Source organism: Micropterus salmoides, unplaced genomic scaffold, assembly GCF_014851395.1.
Source record: "Micropterus salmoides isolate LMB-PRFRI ecotype aquatic unplaced genomic scaffold, ASM1485139v1 Ms_hic_scaffold_3, whole genome shotgun sequence".
In the NCBI taxonomy this organism is placed as follows: domain Eukaryota; kingdom Metazoa; phylum Chordata; class Actinopteri; order Centrarchiformes; family Centrarchidae; genus Micropterus; species Micropterus salmoides.
This window is the reverse complement of record NW_024042261.1, coordinates 23,185,900-23,207,139: the sequence shown is the minus strand read 5'-3', so window position 1 is coordinate 23,207,139 and position 21,240 is coordinate 23,185,900. Positions and strand designations below refer to the sequence as shown.

Sequence of the window (21,240 nt, the reverse complement as noted above, 5' to 3'; positions counted from 1 at the left end):
GTGTCATGTGGAGTGTAAATAAGAACAGCAGTCAATAAGCTGCTGGTTCAGAAAACTCTCACACACAAACTCAAATACATAAAATGACCAGGATGCAATTGGGAGCTTTAACTTCAAAGTGGAGTTTACAATCACATAACCTGAAGTAGCCCAGTGGGTGTTCTTCGTGTCCTATTAAACAAACCTGGAAGCCCAGCAAAATAAACAATGTCTGAAAGAAATGCTAAAATTTATGAAGTGGACTAATATAGCTGAAATTATGTGAAAACTGTTGCACCAGTTGCATCATTCATTTTATGTGTAATTCAAGTGTGAGTGTGTATTTTGGCTTCAACTGTTGGACCTTTTTCAGGCATTGTGTGTTTTTGTGTATGAGATCAATTCTGCCAGTAAACTGAAGGACTGTAAAGTCGTAAAATGTGAAATACAATCTGACATAGTACAGTAGAAGGCACGTTTCATCTTAAGTATTGGTTTAACTTTATGCTCACCAACATACATGTGTGATCGTACAGGCAAATACAATTCCACGCATATGCAATGACATGATGCAATAAAAACATGGTACAATTCATGTTTGTTTGTGGATGTGGTCTCTCAGGAGAAGCAAGACTGCAGGCCAGGCTTTTTCTTTTATACAGTATAGCACAGGCTATGTCATAAAATATTCCTACTGTAATGACACAGCTTGAGATTATTTAGAATGATAGAAATCTGCGGTCATAATAAAGGCAGTGTGGGCTACAAGCATCCTTAACACTTCCTGCAGATAAACTGTCTGAAGCAACTAAAGGAAATAACAGTAATGCTCTTTTATAGACTCTATTTTTCAAGCAGTCAATACTCATGAGTTATTCATGGTAATTTTGAAAGTACACTCTGGGTAGATAATGAAAAATAATGACTTTGTTAGGCATAAAATACCAAATGTTCCAATTGCTTGTAGGCTGTGAGGAATGCATGGATGTTTTTAGAAATTAATATGTTTGCTGCCTTACTCAGTGTTAGATAAAAATATCAATTTTATTAGTGTACATTGAGTTAGCCTACCTTACCTCAGAGACTGGAACCTGGGTAAATGGTTAAAGTCAACACGTTATATGTTATATACACTTAGGGATCAACTTAACAAAATCCATCTGACAATCAAAACTGTGTGATATGGTCAAAAGCTCCAGAACAAGCAACTTAGTGGACCTAGAGTTGAGATTGGGGTGGTGATGGCGCATAGATAAGATGCTTGCCTATGATCTGGGAGACCAAGGTTCAATTCCCCCTGTAAGCCATCCACCAATGTGTCCCTGAGCAAGACCCTTAACCCCTAGTTGCTCCAGAGGCATGTGTCCTCTAAATGAGATTGGCTACATTCAGACTGCATGCCAAAGTCACCCAAATCTGTTGTTTTGCTCATGTGTGACGCAGATCTGATCTTTTTATGTGAGTGTGAACAGGCCAAGTCACAAGGAATCTGATCTTTTCCAGTTTAGATTTGGGCCATTTTTATATGTGGTCCAAATCCGATACAGATTGGATCTTTTTAAAGGTGTCCTGAGTCTGGACACTCAGGTTGGAATTGACCCTTCGCCAAGTTAGTTACTGTTGCTAAGTCCGACAAACTGCTGGGACCTGTCGGACTTTTATCACGGTGCTGCCACAGTCTATTACTGCACTCCCTGGAGAAATATTGTCTAATTTTTGGAAAAAGTGATCTCAGAAAGAAGCAGACAATTTTGCAGTTGCATTGTGCATTTGTGGACTGTGGATCAGCTGGTAAACCCAACCCCTCCTTGTGCCTCTGCTGGAAGTAATGATGACTGTGAATTGTTTTTATCTTATTTTACCAATAAAGTGGTGTCAATCAGAGCCTCTATTACCCCCATGGCCTCTTACTCAGAGGTTCCTCACCAGCAACAAGAGAGTTTTAACCAGTTTTATCCCATCGACTTGTCTGAGCTTTTAAAAACAGTATCACAAATGAGAGTGTCCTCCGGCCCACTTGATGTAATACCTACAAAGTTTTTACTGAAAGTAATAGATTCTGTTGGGCCCCATTTGATCTCTGTTTTCAACAGCTCCCTATCTACTGGTTGTGTCCCTGATTATTTTAAAACGGCTTGTGTGAACCCACTTTTAAAGAAACCTGGTTTAGATCCCTCCCTCCCACATAATTTTAGACCAATGTCAAAACTGCCTTTTATTGCAAAGATTCTAGAAAGAATTGTGTCCAAACAGCTGCTCACTGTACTGGAAAATAACAAAATATTTGAAAAGTTTCAATCTGGTTTCAGGAAGTACCACAGCACTGAGACTGCCCTGCTTAAAGTCACCAATGACCTTTTAATGTCTGCTGATGAAGGCATGTGCTCAGTCCTGGTACTCCTGGACCTTGCTTGACCTGCTTTTGACACCATTGATCACAACATCATGTTAGACAGACTGAGGCACTGGGTGGGAATCTCTGGTACTGCCCTAGAATGGTTTTCATCCTACCTGTCAAATAGGAAGTTTTGTGTGTCTGTAAACAACTATGTCTCTTCGTTCTGTCCAGTTAAATATGGTGTGCCTCAGGGGTCTTAGGACCCATTTTGTTTTCCTTGTATCTGCTTCCCCTTGGACATATTATCCATAAACATGGCATTTCTTTTCATATTTATGCTGATGACACACAAATATACTTGCCTGTCAGACAGACCCTGGAATGCTGAGTTCACTTAACAACTGCCTTTGTGAAGTTAAAAAATGGATATCAAATAATTTCCTCCAACTGAACTCAGACAAAACAGAAATCCTGGTCATTGTGTCCCAGCAGATGGCAAATCAAATGATGCCATCGGCTGGTTCCCTAGTAAATCACATTAAGCCTGTGGCAAAGAACCTTGGTGTTTGGTTTGATAGTAATTTAAATTTCAAGCAGCACACCACAAAGCTTGTTCAATCATGTTTTTATCAACTTAGAAATATAGCAAAAATTCGATCTATGTTAACTTTTAAGGACACCGAGACCATTTTACACGCCTTCATCTCATCACGCCTGGATTATTGCAACAGCCTTTTCACCTGTTTAACCCAAAAATCTATTGATCATCTCCAGACTGTCCAGAACTCAGCTGCCAGGCTTTTAACCAGAACAAAGAAATATGACCACATTACTCCTATTTTAGCTTCACTACACTGGCTCCCAGTATGTTTTAGAATTGACTTTAAAATTCTGTTGATTACTTTTAAATCTCTTCATGGCCTCTCGCCTTGTTATATTTCTGACCTTTTAGTCCCATACACACCAGCACGTACCTTGAGATCCTCGGGCAGAGGTCTGCTATCTGTTCCAGAGTCTCGACTGAAAACTAAAGGGGACAGAGCGTTTGCTGTCAGGGCCCCGAGGCTCTGGAACAGCCTTCCCGAGGAAATCAGGTCAGCTGAGTCAGTGAACTCTTTTAAGTCCCTTCTTAAAACATACTTTTATAGGAGAGCCTTTCCCGATCTTATTTGACTTTATTTTATCCCTTTTATTTTAATGTATTTTAATAATTTTATATTTATCTTAAACATGTATTTTAGTCTTTTCAATGTTTTCATGCTTTTATCTTGTATTATTTTTGTATTATTGTTTTTGGGGTATTATTGTCTTTACACTTGTTAAAGCACTTTGTAACTTGTTTTTGAAAAGTGCTCTACAAATAAAGATTATTATATTATTATTTGAAGGTTGAATTCAGGCTGTCAAACTGACATGAAAAAAAATAAAGACAGAAGCTAAAGCCTACCGATCAGAGTAAAAGTGAACCACTGTATTATTACTGACTATTGAGAAAGAGGACACCGATATTAAGGATCAACACTGCTTCTGTACAGCTGGGTAGGTCTCTATTCACTATTACAATTATTAAAAAGCAGAACAGTAGAGCTTTACAACGTTATATTCAGTATTAAGTTAGATAGCGTTAGCTAACTAACATTACATTAGAAACAATAGACAGCCTACATTTTCCTGTTTTTTTTTAGGTTTTGGAAAGGGAATAAATCGTTCTTCTCCTTTCAACATCTCTGGGTAGTGACTGTAACTATTAAAAGTGCCCCAGGAACAGTGTTTCACTATATCTTCAAAAAAATACAGCAAAAAAAGCTAAAAAATTACTCCTTTTACATACAAGTCAATGGAGCACTGCCATGAAAGTGTCAGACCTCAGTTAGAGCAAGTCCTATACTGCGCTGTGTTTGTTCCGTATCCGGGGAAAACTTTGACCTCACTCTAGAGCAGCTGTTGTCACAGTTCTGCTGTAGACAGAGTCGCAGGTTCGAACCTTGGTCGTCCCGGCCTTTCTGTGTGGAGTTTGCATGTTCTCCTCGCGTCTGCATGCATTCTCTTGGGTGCTCTGGCTTCCTCCCACCGTCCAAAGACATGCGGACTAGGTTGATTTGTGACCCTAAGTTGTCCTTAGGTATGAGCGTGACTGGTTGTTTGTCTATGTGTGGCCCAGCGATGCACTGGCGACCTGTCCAGGGTGTACCCTGCCTTTTACCCGATGGCAGCTGGGATTGGCTCCAGCCCCCCGCACCCCTATTCGCAGGATGAGTGGTTGACGATGGATGGATGGACTTTCTGACAACATCATCACTATTGTATTTACATATTGTACTGAAGCTAGCTACCAATTGAATAGAGAGAAAAGCACAAGCGAAAAAGTATAAGGAGTAGATTCAACTGTGTGTTTATCTGCTTTAACATAAGCTGCAAACAATAGTAATGTCCAGTTAACAATCTTCCTACCTCCAGTAATGACTGGGACTGCCCATTATTCCGAAACCCCAACAGTTAAAAAAATGTCCATTGGAACAAAAGTGCATTTGTCCGACAGTCTGTTATCCCAAAAACAAATGCTCATTGCTGCACAGGACCATTGCTCCGAAAATGCATACTCTTCCAGCAGAGTTGTTAGTTCAGTGACTGCTGGCCTTGTCGATGGTGCTGAATTGGCACAATTGCTATTGTTATTATTATTTTTGAGCATCCACCATCTCTCTCTGACACTGAAAAAAAAGCTGGACTCAGAAAATGACCAAGATATTAGAAAATAAAGATTAAATTAAAAGGCCTTTAAGGATTTATGTGCTATGATTAGGAATTGACTGGGTCATGATACAGGTCCACAGGCATGGGAACAATGTGCACATGTATAATCTATAGGCGGATTAAATATTTCCATCAGACAAAAACTCTGCCACTCTCCATATGGCTTGCAAGCTTTCTGAATCTTGTTTCAAGGTATGATTGGTGTGAGTTTATTCAGTTTTTGTGCTCTGGTAGCCGAGACTAGACACACAGATGTTTACAAGCACACTCTAATGCAACAAGTATAAGGTAGCCTTTTCTACATTCTGCTCATATTCATATGAAGGTTTTCATATTATTAAACAGGTGGGGATCGCAGAGACAGTTTGGATTGTGTGTGTATGTGTGTGTTGGTGTTGATGTTGATATTGACCAACTGTTCTTGTTTTTATGTTGGTCTAGTCAATTATTTATACATTTATAGTAAATTTTTACTATAAATGGGCTTAATCTGTATGTACTATTTTAATCATTTTATCTTTTTAGGTGTGGCATACACTATATGTACATGGACAGCAGATGTAAAATAGCTTTTTGACTAATTCTGGCACATTATACATTTATTTATGTATTATTAGTGTGCATTGCCCCTGTTAAATAAACCTGAAATAAGAAACTAAGAAATATGAGAAACAGCTACTGTGTATCCAGCTCTCATCACTAAACAGGTTAAATAGTGTGGTGGTCAACCAGAGGACCTCTATTGTGAGCAGCTGACCTGTCCTGGATATAATCTTTAAATAACCTGACCTCACTTTCTACCCACAATCCTTCCGTCTTACATCTAACTGCATCCTCTTATTCCCAGGTGACCCTAGCACTGATCTATGAAGGCAGAAGGCATTATCTGGCCATCCTGGATTTCCACAGTAGTGACAAGGCTTTTCTCTGCAGACTGGCGAGCTCCCTGGCCTCAACTACCCAACAAAAACAGATAAGAAGCACAAGTGAGGGTGTTTGTCTTGTATCCAGTAACTAGTAATGTCTTTCATTTAGGGTTTGGCTGCTTTCTTTCTTTGATCAGACAAAGTGTGTTTCATTCCAAGAGGAAACAGCCAACGTTTGCAATATCTGACACAAGCATTTACAAAAGCATTAGCAGGTTATAACAGAGATTGAATCTGTTTTGATTGAATTTGTAAACATGTGCAGTATAACAATTTGAGTGTAGTTTTTAGTAGTTTATTAGCTTCCATGTTATTGTTTGAGTTTGCAGTCAGCAAATTATGGTGTAATTATTTTTTAATGATGGGGTACTTGTGAAATAATTATGAGGTGCAATCATTTACTTTACCAAGTAATTCTAAGCACCTCCTAATTAAAAATTGTTTAACCATAACTATTTTTTAATTCCCTCCATAAATACAGAAATGGTTCTTGTTTTGCTTTCCCCGTGACTAGATTTTTGTGCCCAAATTATTTTAATAAAAAAAAACTTAAGAGGAGCATTCTTTTTGGGCTGTGATCTTGCTGCCACTATACAATTGTGATGGTATTCTAATATTAGCTTCTTTTTTTTATTCACAGCAACTGTTTTGCAACTGAATCTCCCATAACATTTTAAATGGCTTGTGAACTGGCATAAAGCAGAGAAAAACAGATAATAAGGCCTTTTCTATGTGGCAGTTCAGTAGTAATCTCATCCTATCATGCAGCAGCGATGCAGTCATCAATTTATTAAACCTTGCAATAAACCACACTGTTAATCTTACACTACACCATATTTAATTAACAGTTTGGTTGTTTATAATCACTGATATTCTAGAGCCTTGGAATGTGGTTGTTACACTCCTTCACACACACGGAAATACACACTCATGCATAGACACAGTTCCATATGGCACACACAAACAACAGATACTGTTTGTGCATGCAACAGAACATTAACACAAGAAACACACCATTTACTACAGCACCTTCATTACCGCTCTACACAACACATCCTGTTGGCATTGTTTTGCTCTATTTTTTCCATTACGTTGTTTGACATCGTTTGAAAAGCTCTAATACCAATGTGAAATGGGTTTTAACTGTGAAAATGTCCCACTAAAACCAGCTGAAAGTGTCTACTAATAATGAATTCATAAATCAAATTTGTGTAGAAAATATATCAGGGTAATTGTCTTTTCTAAATTGATTATGCCAATTATTCACACTTGATTTCTCTCATAAAATTGTTTGTGTAATAAGTCATACGTATATGCAATTCTAATGATACAGATTCGGTATTTAGTTTTGCTACCTGTCTCCAGCTCTTGCAGCATTAAATCTGTTCCTAATTCCCAGGATCAGCCTATGCAGAGGGGAAGCAAAACCTCAAGCTGATACCAACTGTCAATATCGTCAAAGTATCTGATTCTACCCTGTGATAGCCTTTATCATAATTAGTTTTCTATCTGCTACGGCCCTCTTAGATTCCAGGTCAAAATTATTGATGATGGCAAAGTCAATGACTATCTTGTGAATTCCCTTTCTCTGAAAATAGCCCCCTTTTTGTTGCTATATGAGTGAATAAGAAAGTCAAGTCAAGCTAGTTTTTACAGGCTGGCTGTGTAGGTGGGAGCTGCTATGACTTTTACTGTGCTCAAAATAAACCTGCACATTCAGAGTAGCAATTACTGTGTCATTATCTTGGCCTTGCAATTATGCCCCCTTTCTCTCTGCACTTATCATTACAAAATAGTTTCTGGCAGCGTCCTTCATATATAAAGGCGCATTCTGTTTAGTTTGGCACCCTTCTGAGATATGGCAATAAATATTTAACTTTGTCAACAATGGTAAATGATTAATAGGAAATATAGTGTAGATGGATTTTTCCTTTTTTTTATCTAAAACATAAAAAGCCACTTTAGCAGCCACAATCTGTTGTGTTCTCAGTTGTAAATTAACATCTTCATACAACGGCTACAGAAGAGTTTATAACTAGTATAAATCAAATCCCTCCTTTCAGGCAGCCAGCATCTGATTAATTGTGTTATATTTAAAAAGAAAAAGAAGCAGCAGAAGAGAAAGAAAAAGAAGAAATAGTTTGTTGTTTCAGGGTGCTAAATTAAATGACTTGACTTTTTAAAAAGTACAACCGGGACCACTTACTCATTTATTTGATTGACATATGCAATAAACTGTAGCACTGGAAATGGCATTAAGAGTACAAATTTTAACACTGACAAGGGACTTTTCACTTTGGAGCTGCAGTCAGAAAGAGGTGAAAATAAATGAAACATTCAAGGCCATCCAGGAAGCCTTAAGACAACTGACACAGGAAGACAGTAAAAGGCAGTGATGCATCAATCCACAAAAGAGACAAAAGCCCACCGAGAATAAATTCCACCTATGCATCAATGTTACTGATACAGTAAAACATAAAAGTTTTTGTAGTGGTGATTTCACCTATTACCTACTCAAATCAAGCCATGAGGGTAAAAAATGGCAAAGCATCCACCCACTGGAAAGAGAGGACAGAGGAGGTTGGTAACAACCCTCCATTGACCTCATTAGGTCGTAGGGAAGCTCCAACCTAACAACAGGTCTTGTCTCTTGTGGGGCCGCGTACTGCACATGCAACCCTGGCTGCTTTTCCATTACAACCCATGAAACAGTCGCACACATATGAACGGAGGCAAGGGTGTGCACACAAACATCATTACCCAGCATCTCTGCTCCTGATTTTTCCTCACACACCTTGCCTGCTCAGCAGAGGCTTGTAAGTAGTGCTAGGCCCCACTGTACCTGTAAGCAACACCTGCATTGTTTAATTTAAAAGAAAGAGAAAAAAAGAGGTAAATAAACATGGGTTTTCTGATGTCTGATCAATGTCTGAGTTTACTGCACAGTCATCTCAGGCAGTTTATAACCCTGCCTATCCCCACACTAACCTGGATGGCGCTGTTGGCCATGGTGGGACCAGAGATGCAGTGAGGCAGGCAGATACTTTGCACTAGTGATTAGAGGATTCATAGCATTGGTATTGACATTAGCCACATATAAACAGTGCATTCTCCCTTCTATTAATCATATGAATTGTGACCACACCACAGTAGTATCATCACCCACTAAGAAAAGTCACATGACCAGACTTCCCAGTCCTCAGTCCCCACAATTAGGTGAACATGTTGCTTTACTTGTCCTTTAATGAAATGGTCCCCGGCTGAAATAATTGCTTTAATTAATTGTGGACATACTGGGCTACATTCAAAGAGCGAGGAAGAGGAGTATAACCCAGTATAACAAATTTCAGTGACCAATGAGTTAACTTTAGTGGCAGCCTCTAATGTCAGCTGTCGCCTAAATTAAACTGCTGATTTACTTCATATTGTATCAAAATCGTCTCCCCTTTAAAAAGTACAAACGTTACCATCAATGAAACGTTTCAGTGTTTGTGTCGGTATCACTACTTTGCTGACGCAAATGCAGGGAACTGTCATAGCATGCTACAAGCTAATCAGACCTCTGAAACTATGTCAGTCCTTTTTTAAGTACAAATGAGATTTTGGAGGATAATGTTTGTAAGTGTGAAATTTCCTGACCACTGTGTTACGAAACATGTCAAAATATGATTTTGAGTAGCTGCTTTCACCAGTTAGGCAACCACACAACCAACAGACTACAGTAGGACTTGAGATGCAACAAGTAAGTGTGCAAAAAGGTCACATGGCCAGATGGATCGGTAGTGACAACAGAAACTGCATTGTTGTCTTGTGGTTGTCACTTCTGCCAGCCATGTAAAAGAGATGTGTTTTGTTTTTTTATTTGCTTTCAAGCAGCTCTGTGATAAGGGAGAGGAGTGCAAGGGAATAACCACAATTTCTAAGGCAAGAAAGATTAAATTGGTGATTTTTGATGGGTTTGATAGAATATAACAAGATATAATCAATCACTGGTCCCAGTAAATAGCCAGGTACTTTTCAAAAGTAGTGATTAGCAGGGTCTATTATGTAGGAGCTTTCTCCCAAATGCTTAAATGGCTGAGGTGATGATGAATAAACTAAATTAAATAACATTAAATTGGTGATCAGAATTGGCCTAAAAACCCAAATGAGAGGATCCTTAACACTGCCACAACACTTCTCTCTGGAAAAAACAAGATATGGTATACCTCTGTTTTATCTGTCCATGGCAAACAATTGCCTATTGCAGACACAACGGATATCCCACTGGAGTTGATCACTTAGCTAATCTGAGTTTGTCTGCAGGAAATGACTTCTTATGGTTTTATGTAGGGGGTTGGTGAGAACCATTGGTATACAAACACACAGTCTATTCCAGAAAACCAAAACAATGAGTTGAAAGTGGCCACAAGCTTAATAGAACTGCAGGGTTGGTTGTTAATTCTCAGTGCACTATGAGCAACCATTTACATAACCAGGATTGATTTGATTCCATGTTGGTGTGAAAATACCAGCTAAAGATGCTTTAAATGTCTTAATTTAGAGTTTCAAAGTCCAGAGTTTTCCTCTGACCTCTAGAGGGTGTATGTGCACTCCTTGGCACCCTTGGGAAAATCACCAATAGTTTTGTACTGTACTTCATAATCCCCGCGACCCAGTACGCAGGATAAGCGGTTGACAATGGATGGATGGATGGATGTGCTTATTATGTACTATAATATTCATTGTCAGCACAGCATTATAGTAACAGTTAAGGATGGAAATTAACCCCTTCAACAGAAGTGACTAATCACCCTGTTTAGTATTACTCACCTACTAAAACATTAAATCTATCGAAGACCTTGGTGCAGATTATTTCAAAGCTATGGTTTTTGTAGGCTTTGCTATTTTCAGATATTTGCAGATGCTATGAGTATTTGATTGGAAAATAATTTATCAAAGCCAAGAGTAAAAGGTCTTGCAGACAGCAGCATCTATACTTGCTTTGTTCACAAAACAAAAGACTCCCAACCCCTTGAGGAAAATGTTAAAGCTTGCCATTGAAGGGCCCAGCTTATACTTAGCACTTGACACAAGAGGTTGAAAAATAATTGTTCAAAGTGACACATGAGTCACCATCCCACTTCATCTCACTTTCATCTTAAAAGTTTTGGCCTTTAAAAGGCTGAGATTCAGGGCTAAAAAAAAAAAGCTTTTGAGTGAGCGGTGTAAATGATTTTACTTTCTGCGTGTGTCAAGCACCATCTGGCGGAGTCAAAATCTAGATCTAGAGAGATACCTTGATGGACCTTACATTCCCGTTTCAGGGTATTTAGCCCAAAGACACTGCAGAAAGGTAATTGGGAAGCAATTTAATTTTGCCTGTTCTTTTCTTTCTTTTTGCTTTATCTATTAATCCTCAATCTTCCCCCTCTCTTCTAATAGTTATCGTGTTGATTGCTGCACGTTGTCAGTTAACCGATTGGTCCAGACTGTTCACTGGAACAATCAAAGAATTTCTAGAAAATCTAGAAGTAGTTTTTAAGACATTTACCTCTGATATTTTATTAGGCTCTACAAGAGACACAGTCAATTAGGACATCCCCTGTCTAATGTGCATGTGTGTCTGTATGCAGCACATATGCTTTCATGCACACACATGTGGCTGTACAAAAGGGTGTCTTATATCTTCTGACAGTGTAGACTAACTGTAGCTAAAGCACTTTCACACCTCTCAGGAGAATAATGTGTGTGTGTGTGTGTGTGTGTGTGTGTGTGTGTGTGTGTGTGTTTGCGTGTGTGTGTGCATGTCTAGCTCCACAGCCGATCAGTGAGATACAGAGCTTCACTGTTCTTTCTACACACCCTGAGTTTTGACTGCCTGTTGCTCAAGCTTCCAAAGATAAAGACCAATGGGCTGTTTTTCAAATTAAAAATATGTAATGATGAATTTCTATCCAGCAGAGCATTAGTTGTGTGGAAGTTATTTTGGTTTGCTTTTAACAACAAGGCGGTCACTTCAGCAACTTTGTGTATTTGCATGTGCATGCATTCTAAATATAAAGATGCATTTGTGAAGATGTTAGTGGTATTCGAATGGTGTAATCATAAATGGAAAAAATACTCCAGCAAAAGGAATACAGAACTGTGTGTGTGTGTGTGTGTGTGTGTGTGTGTGTATGCACCTCACCATGTAACTACTGTAGGCATACATTTTATGTGATAGCAAATATAATTAGTGTTCATTAAAAAAATTAATATTCAATGAAACAACAGCAAACACAGCCTACTCATGTTGACCAAATATGTGCCCACATACTCATTTACACTTATTACTCAATACATAATGCACCATACTGTTTATATACACCATGTGGATCAATATGTGATGTGGACACAATATTAATGTACAGACAGACCAACGAGCTGACTTAACCTCCTCAGCATATAACTGTACCTGGAGCATAACCATTTCATAATGGATCTCCTATTAGTTTCTGGACCTAATTGGTTCCTCCTCCCTTTCAGTGATGGTCCTGGTCCCTAGAGTGTTGACATATATAACATGCTAGGGAATGGGTTTCAGGATACATTTACGAAGATCCAATACAATTAAATAATTTACTTGTCAAAACAAAATGGGGCTGCTGAGCCATGTGACCACCATACACACACTGTAAGATATACAGGAGGAACTGTACTGGTGTTTTGGAGCTGGTGGACAGCCACGTGTACCTTATGTAATATTTCTGAGATACTGTATATGATAACTCCCTGGCTAGTTAGAGGAGTCTCAGTGTCTGTGATTTGGAGGCCATTTTGAACTTCTAGTTAATGTGCATTAGGTTCTGGTAAAAAGGTAAACTATGTATACTTCATCTTAGCTCAGTTGGCAGAACCACACGCAAAGGTCACTAAAGCTCCCCTGTCCATTCCTTTGCCTTGTTTGTTTATTCTGGCTCCCTCCAAGCTTTTTCTTAATTCTGCTTACATTGACACAACTGTAGGAAACATCAGCTGCTTTTTAACATTCTGGGTCTGCAGTGAGAGGTGTGTTATCCATGTTATCTGTGGACATTCAAAATGTATGGTTTAACTTTTCTGAAAGCATCACAAATAATAAAAAGTATGCGAGACAAGAATATCTAATCATTAAGGCATGTAGGACTTCATTATTAAACTTTTACATCCCTTTTTTCTCAAATATGTAATTCCCTGCTGCTACCTCTACAGTGAACAGAATTAAAGACATAAAAATACTGTTCAGTTTCCTTTTTGTACAATGTGTATTTTTTCAAAGCATCTTGTAAATCAGTAATGCTTCTATATTAAAAAATATGGTACTTTATTCCTATGGTTCTTTTGGCACCACCTCATTCCAACTCATGGGATTTCTCTGGGGAATGGCTTTTGCATGTGTCTGTTTGATAAATGAGGTTGTGATTGATTGGATCAAATTTGGGTGCCAGAACCCTGTAAACAAACAACATTTGTTTGGGTTTCTAATTGGACTTAATAAGCACAGGCTGCGACACGATGTTGTTTTTGCTGAATCCATGTCATCTCGCTTGGGAGCAGTGTGTTGAATTCAAATGTCACTATTGACTGACCTGCTGCATCTCTTGATTTGAAGCAGTCTGTGTCACACAGCTGGACCTGACAAGCGCTGCATCAGGCAGCTCTGGTGAAGCCGTTTTCCTCACAATAAGGTGTGACTGATAAGAGACAGGAAGGTTTAGAATCCATATGGATGAACAGTGTGTCTGTCACAGCAAATGGACACAACATCCAGCCTCCGCAGATATCTCGGTATTTAATTAAAGATGCTTTCACTTGGGGTTAGCTATTCACTCTTCTCTGATATGATTGCATTTATGTTGTTAATTATTCCCAAGTGGAGTTGAAATAACTAATTTTCCTATTTACTATCAAACTAATGCGCCTATCAGTTGTTATGATTGACAAGGGTTGAGCTACCCAGAGATCCATACATGCTGACTTACAGAACAGCTTCTAAACAAATGTAAAGTATTTATATTTTTAACTGAGGCATTAGTAATTTTTCAGTTAATATTTTGCAGTGGCCTGGCACAAAAATAACCATTTTTCCCTTTCCTTTATGTCTTCAATTATTATTGATAGTTGAATAATGATCCCAAAGAAAAAAGATACTGCAAACCTGCAGTAAAGTTTGGAGGGGCTGAATACACACATCTCAGCAAATTAACACGCCGTAAATCATAGAAAGGAAGGGTCACTATAAGTTCTCTGATACAGTTACCTACCACAGATATGCTGTTAGCCTTCACAGGTTTATTAGGAGAGCTGCAGATAAACCCTCCCGTTTTTCCCACCTCCTTTATAGTGCTTGTTGTCGTTAACTTGTTAAAGCTGCTCAGCGAGTGTTGATAGGATACAGGACGGCTTGTACAGCCAGAACAGCCGTCACCTGCTCTGCACGATGTACTGTGGCAAGGACGCACATGCAGCCTCTAGACAACCCAGCACTAATTACAAACTGGAAGGCACACACGTATCTGAAATCAGCGCTTAGTGGGTTGGGAAAGACAGTTGTATACAGGCACACTGCCACATCTCTAGAATTCAAATGCAGCTCATTTAGAGCACTTTTCTTGGGTTGAATTACGGCGGAGGGCAAATGTTGGCTTTCAGTTAATTTTCACCAAAGGGCATCCAAAGATCAGGTATACAATTAAATCGTCCTTAGCTGTGTATATGACACTTGCACTCTCACGTATTTATACAGAAACGGACTCAAAGCATTTGGAAATTAATAAAATGCGCGTTAGGGTAAAGTGAAAAACAGTCTTCCAACCGCAACGGCCAATTCACCTTGAAAGTTAATATCTCAGGAATCAAACCCAATAAATCACTTTTTATCACCCCGAATCTCTCAGGCTGAGCTGGAATACTGGTCTCTGCTGGATATAAATGTTTTACATATATAGTTTAAGGGCAATATTTAGGGTTATAGACTAGCCTAATCGAAGCTGTTTTTTGCCAAGAAATAATTGTCTTACCTTCACGCCATAAGTTTGACTGAATCTTTGTTTTTACAGTCACCGACTGTTAAATCCAAGAGCATCCACAGTTAGCTCCAAGAGTATCCTTCAGATGCTTTACACATTGTTTACTCTTCATAAATGAGCCGAGTCGGTGCAGCGGCTCGGGTGCGAGCCATTACAGTAGTACAGGCTGTTAGGAAGAAACTGCACTGGTGAAAGCCCAAAATACATACATACATACAAAAAAATTGCTTTGAATCAGTATCTGTCCCCTGCGTGTTTAGCCAAACCCTCGAGGAATGCTTTTCTTGAGTTTCGATGTTCAGATAAATAAAGCAGAGGTTGAAGCTGTGCGTTTCCGTCTGGTGTCCAGGAGCGTTACGCACGGAGTTACCTTCGGTACTGACGGAGGCAGGAGACGAGGCGACTGTAAAGAACTGTGGAAAATTGAGGCGGGGTTACATCTCTTTAAACCCTGGCAGGGACGTAGGCTATGTTTCCGTTACTGTCACCAGTTTGGGTGAAACCTTACCGTGTGTTTGCCTCACATTTTCCGGAGTTTTTGGTAATTAGTAGCTGAGTAATGGAAATAAAAAGGTACAAATGTGGACGTAAAGTATTTTATCCTGTGATAGCAATCTGCAGGGGATTTGAAAGAGAAATTGTTTGGTTATAACTGAGCACACGTTCATGTTACAGCCTTTAATAGACTTGCATTGGCGTGCAAGTCGTGGAAAATTAAATAAATTGGTGGACTGCGGTTGACCCATTGACTTACAATAACAAATCTCTCTCATTTTCTTTCTGTCTTAGAAAATCAACAATTATAATGATTATTTGAATACATTTTTATCAATGTATAAACCCTGTCATTATTTAATAACTTACATCTCATTCTTCAGAACTCTGCTGGCTTTCATTCTTTCCATGTAATCAGGCACCATTTACACATGGGGGGGCTTTGAGAATGCAATTAACTAGGGGGAAGGATAGAAAACCAGTAGTATTCTGTGCCCTGGGGACAATCACTGAAAAAAAATGTACCATGGATTTCGATGATACATCAAGTATTCATTATTTATTTTGGCCAGCAGAATTGAGTTACATGAGTGTGAGCATCCAACACAAATTATACATTTACATTTACAATTGGCAGACGCTTTTATCCAAAGTGACTTACATTTGAGAAACAACATAGAAGCATCAACAAAGCATCAAATAACGCACAAGATCTAAAACTGACAATACATACTAGTAAGAGCAATAAATACTAGTAAGAGCTAATAGCACATATCGCATCAATAGGGTAAATACCTAGGGAAAGAAGTGAGAGTTAACAAAAAAGTGCAATCAATACAAGATAATTGTAAGGGGATAGAAGAAGAAGCGCACAGGAAGTGCATGAGGAAAGGAGTTAGAGGTGTTATAGACTGTGCAGATAAAGACAAGTTCAAACCAGGAGAAGGGCAGTTTGATAACTAAGTAATAGTTTTGCATCAGGACCCACTTCTCCTTGTTTCCTTGCTCTTGACTTCATCCCAGGTGTGAAAGATCACAAAAAATCGTTGGGTTATTTTTTGTAAGAAATAGTACAAGAGCATTTTCAAGTGCCGCACACATTTTTCACATGTTGTAGCATTGGGTTTGTGTCTGTTTTGCATCCTCCTGGAAAGCAGCAGAGTTACAGTAATGTTACTTATTGTAAATCTCGTTTTTTTAGAGCTAAAGTTATGTGTGTTAACTGTAGACTTTCAGTAATTATTTTCAAGGAACTCATGGGTGGTTTTATGCTATAAATTCCTGCTAAACAAGCTATTCAAAGTGTGACAACATTTGTAAAAATGTCCTATTTTACATCATATTGCTCTACTTCTTCACACAGGTGAGACTTAAATAAGTGTTGTTGTTAAAGCACAACCTAGCTAATATATGGTAACACAATACTGTATAATCAACAGAGTGCCTTGTTCTCATTAGAAGATAAAAAGAGGGCAAGTGCTGAACAGTTCTGTACTATCAGGGTCTCTTAGTAAGATTAGCTGACCAGCTTTTTATCTTTGAACTACAGTATATAAAAAAGTAATCAAAGAATGTTGGCAAAGAAACATAATAACTTGAAGGAACAATGGAATCAATTGTTAAAAGAAAAAATATATATTAATGTATCTGAGATTGCTGGCAGAAATGTAAAATAAGTATATTTACTATAAGTACTTTGTTTAAGGAGGAACTTTATTTGAATATGTCATATTGGGTATTTCCATGTTGAACTATACTGTAGTTCTTATTCACAGGGAGAATGCAATTTTTACTCCAATACATTTATGTGACGTCTGTCATTACTGATTACCTTGTAGATAAACATTTAACATTCAACATGAGATAATCTCATGAATTTCGAAATAACAGCATGTCATATTATATTTAGTGTCTCCTAGATTACCAACCCATTAAAAACACTGTTTACAAAAATATTTCACAGTAAGTACTTTTACATGAGAAGACTTTACCTCTGCCTTATGTAGGAACCTATATATCTCTGCATCCCCCCTATAATGCCACACAACTGCCAGATTTATTGTGTTCTGAGTATTTGTATTTCCCTACACTCCCAAACACTCCTGAGCTACTAATATTACCTGATGTTATTGCTGTATTTGCTGCCAGCTGGATGCAACAAATTTGGAGATGTTCCTCAGGGGCTGCTAAAAGGAATTCTGGGATTTGTAGGAAACAAGTGATTGAGAGTAAGCAATACAGACTGAGGAAACACAGAGAAAGCAAAAATCTAAATTACAGCACCCAATCCTCACAATGGATGTAATATCAAAGATTAGTGATATAACCTGAGTGAGGAATTTTCCTCTGTGGGAAGCAGCCCACGCAGGGAATGGCTTCTCCCAATTTTGTGCTCTTGTAGGGAAATATGTACTAGAGCAGAGATCCAAATCACAGTTTTGACAGTCTCACTCATTCACACATAAGCACAGTCCCAATCAGATGCATACACCTATACAGTACACACACACACACACACACACACACACACACACACACACACACACAACCATGCGCAATCCCCAGGCTTGTTGTAGGAGGCACAAGCACATCTAACTAACTGCCATAAGGCAACATTGCAGCCTGGCACTGCCTGATATGGCCTCTATTAACTTGAGCTGATGAGTGGATCTTGGCAGAATGCTAAATAAATCAGAGCCACTTTGATGATGGTGTTCAGTTTATGCTATGTTACACACCGGCTTCACCCTCGTGTCATGCTAATGAAATGTTCCAAAATCCACCAAGGATTTCTGTCAGCAGAGAGATCCACAATATTGCTTATACTCTTAATGTCAGAAGTTAGGTGGTAATTGGCATTAATTTTTAGCCTCATGTTGAACGGGACTTGGAGAGACACACTTGCTCCTCTTTGAGCCTGGCCAAGGCACAGCCACCACCAGTGAGTGGATGCCAACTTGAGGTGAGTCGGGGGAAGGCACAGACCTGGCAAGGAGGACACTGCTGTGACACACAAGGCTCTCACTCCTTCTTTCACTCACATGAACACATACAGTGCGCACATCTTTGCATAGAAAACATATGAAGAGCTTATAAAATATGATTCTTTGTTAAATATTAAACTACAGTTCATACAAGTACAGCTAAAGCAATTAGTCGATTAATTAATTAACGGATTGACAATACATTTTGAATGCAAAGATGCCAAACATTTAATAGTTCATGCTTCTCAAATGTGAGGAGTTGCTGCTTTTCCTTTTAATAATTTTCCTTTTTTTCTCCAAATAATTTTGAGGTTTTGACTGTTGGTTGGGCAAAACAAGCATTGTGAAGGCGTCACAATAGACTTTGGGTAACTGTGATGGACATTTCTCACTATTTAAAAATTTTTACCAACCAAAAAATCAATCTGTTAAATTAATATTAAAAAATATCTGCAGATTAATCCAAATGAGCTACACATCAAACAAATACAACTGTAAAATAATGTTGTTTTTTTATTTTTGTTAATGTATGAGTAATAAAATCCAATATATAATATTAGACACCGGGGGTATTTTTCTGCATTGAGATTACTTTTATTTTTAATACTTTAAGTACTTTTACTTAGGTAGCATTTTCAAAGCAGGACTTCATTCATCACTGTCATCAGTGAGGTCCTGAAAGTGAATCATATCTTTTGCACCGGCAGTCATCACTTTAAAGTTCACTTCAACCTATAAAAGATGTATGAAATTACCACTGGTTCGCACCAAATTAGCATGTGTAACAGCCTGTGCTTGACACTAAGGCTCGCTCCCTGGTTGGCACTTGCGTTATAACCTGACATACTGTGTTGAATGAGACAGACACAAAGTTTTGTCATGACTGCCAGTTTGGTAGATTGTGGTGACAGCAGGGGCACCACAGAGAGGAGTTAAGGAGAGAGAAGGAAGAAAGAGAGAGATGAAGACTAGGAAGAGAGATCCGGATATAAGAGATGTACTAGCAGCTCTCTTTCCTCCAGGGAGAGTGGGGTATTTTAAGGATCAGGCTGGCAATATCCTACACTTTTCTTGTTGTAAACACATCCCCAAAAGCCAATACCAAGTGATCCTGCTAACAAGTACTGTCTGTGAGGCCATAACCTGGGATTGCTTATTCCTCAAAGCCATAGAGCTCCATTGTTGTCCAAAAACTATTAAAAACACATCAGTGAGCCACATCGCTGCACTGGGTGACATATTGCTTCATTGCATGAACACCTAAACTATAGTTTATTTTGAGTCTGTCCCACTGACTAGTGCACCAAATGTGTACTAATCTGCAGTTTAAAGTAGTCCCCAATAAAGGTACAGGAAAAACTAGTGCCCAGCTGTTTTAGAATATGATATTGCTTTTTTAGCCATGCTGGTGGCATGGCTCTGGGGATGGCAATGTCAGATCGTGAGTTACAGTAGTTGGTCCACAACTTGGTACAGACTGAATATCCATTGTCAACTGCTTATCCTGCGTACAGGGTCGCGGGGGGCTGGAGCCAATCCCAGTTGACATCGGGCGAAAGGCGGGGTACACCCTGGACAGGTGACCAATCCATCGCAGGACAGACTGAATTTATTGGGTGGATTATCATGAAATTTTGTTCAGACATTAGTTTGTCCCATTGGATGATTCCTAATGGCTTTCGTGATCCCCTGACTCCCCACAAGGTAAAGCTTTTTGCTTGCCCAGTGTATCTTGGCTTAGATTCAGGCAACATGCATTCAGTTCCCAGATAATGACTTTTCTTCCATTGTAGCAGCAGGTTAACATCTTTGGTTCACTACAGACTTGTAATGGCTACACTGACTTTGGTTTGATTTGGTACAGACAGTCATGATCCAAAGGATTCATTGTAATAACTTGTGTGATCCCCTGATGTTTCATCTAGTGCAATCGCACTAGATGAAAGATGGACAGGATGCATTTACCAACATACATACCCTAAAATGGCTGTAAGTACACGACTGCCTTTGCTCACTTATTCGTTTTTGCTTAGTGCTATTCTACCACTCGGCACTGTACTATCTTCTTCCATTGGTAGAAGTTGCTTGGCCTGGAAAAAAATCAAACACAGATATACTGTAGGTCTATGTGGTTTAAACAGAGAATTACAAAGAAGGAGGGAAGAGAGAATGGTGGAAAATAAAATTAAACTAAACTATAAAATGGTGAATGTATGAGTGAGAAAAGCACCACAAACCACAGAAAGTGCAAATATGCTTAACAGCATAAAACCCAGATATATATCTTGTACGTTCAGGCAGAGTAATAATGCATTTTAGAGTAAATTATGGAGGGAAGATGTAGCCAATGACAACACAAGGAAGAAGCTATATGCAGGCAGGATTCATGTTTATTTCATAAGCCTTTTTATATGTACAATTTCCTCTGCAATGTATGGTTTAACTCATTAAAGTGGAGTGGAGCTTTACAGTGTTATTGGCAAATTTCTTTTTTCATTTTTATTTCAGATGCTATGGCAGGGCAGGTAGAGGAAAGTAGGAGGAAGCAAGAGAAAGAGATGCCCTGAATGAAAGTGTGGAGGAGGAGGATCTGTAATGTAAATCATTGATGCTGGAAATTTTTTAATTCTATCGGCCCCAGTTTCAGACACTGAATCTTTGGGCTTTTTCACTTTACAAGAGAATCCGATGCAAATTGTGGCTCTGTCAGAACAGGGAGACAGAGGAGAGTAAAG

The 21,240-nt window shown here is 38.8% G+C and overlaps 1 protein-coding gene across 1 annotated transcript in view; it reads right to left on the bottom strand.

The window, feature by feature from the left end:
* The window catches only part of drd2a (dopamine receptor D2a), a 46,124-nt gene extending 30,708 nt beyond the window's left edge, over positions 1-15,416 (bottom strand). The window contains exon 1 of the mRNA XM_038692297.1: positions 15,018-15,416. The gene's annotated coding sequence lies outside the window, so the exon portion shown is untranslated. The remainder of the gene's footprint in view (positions 1-15,017) is intronic.
* Between the last annotated feature and the right edge of the window lie 5,824 nt (positions 15,417-21,240).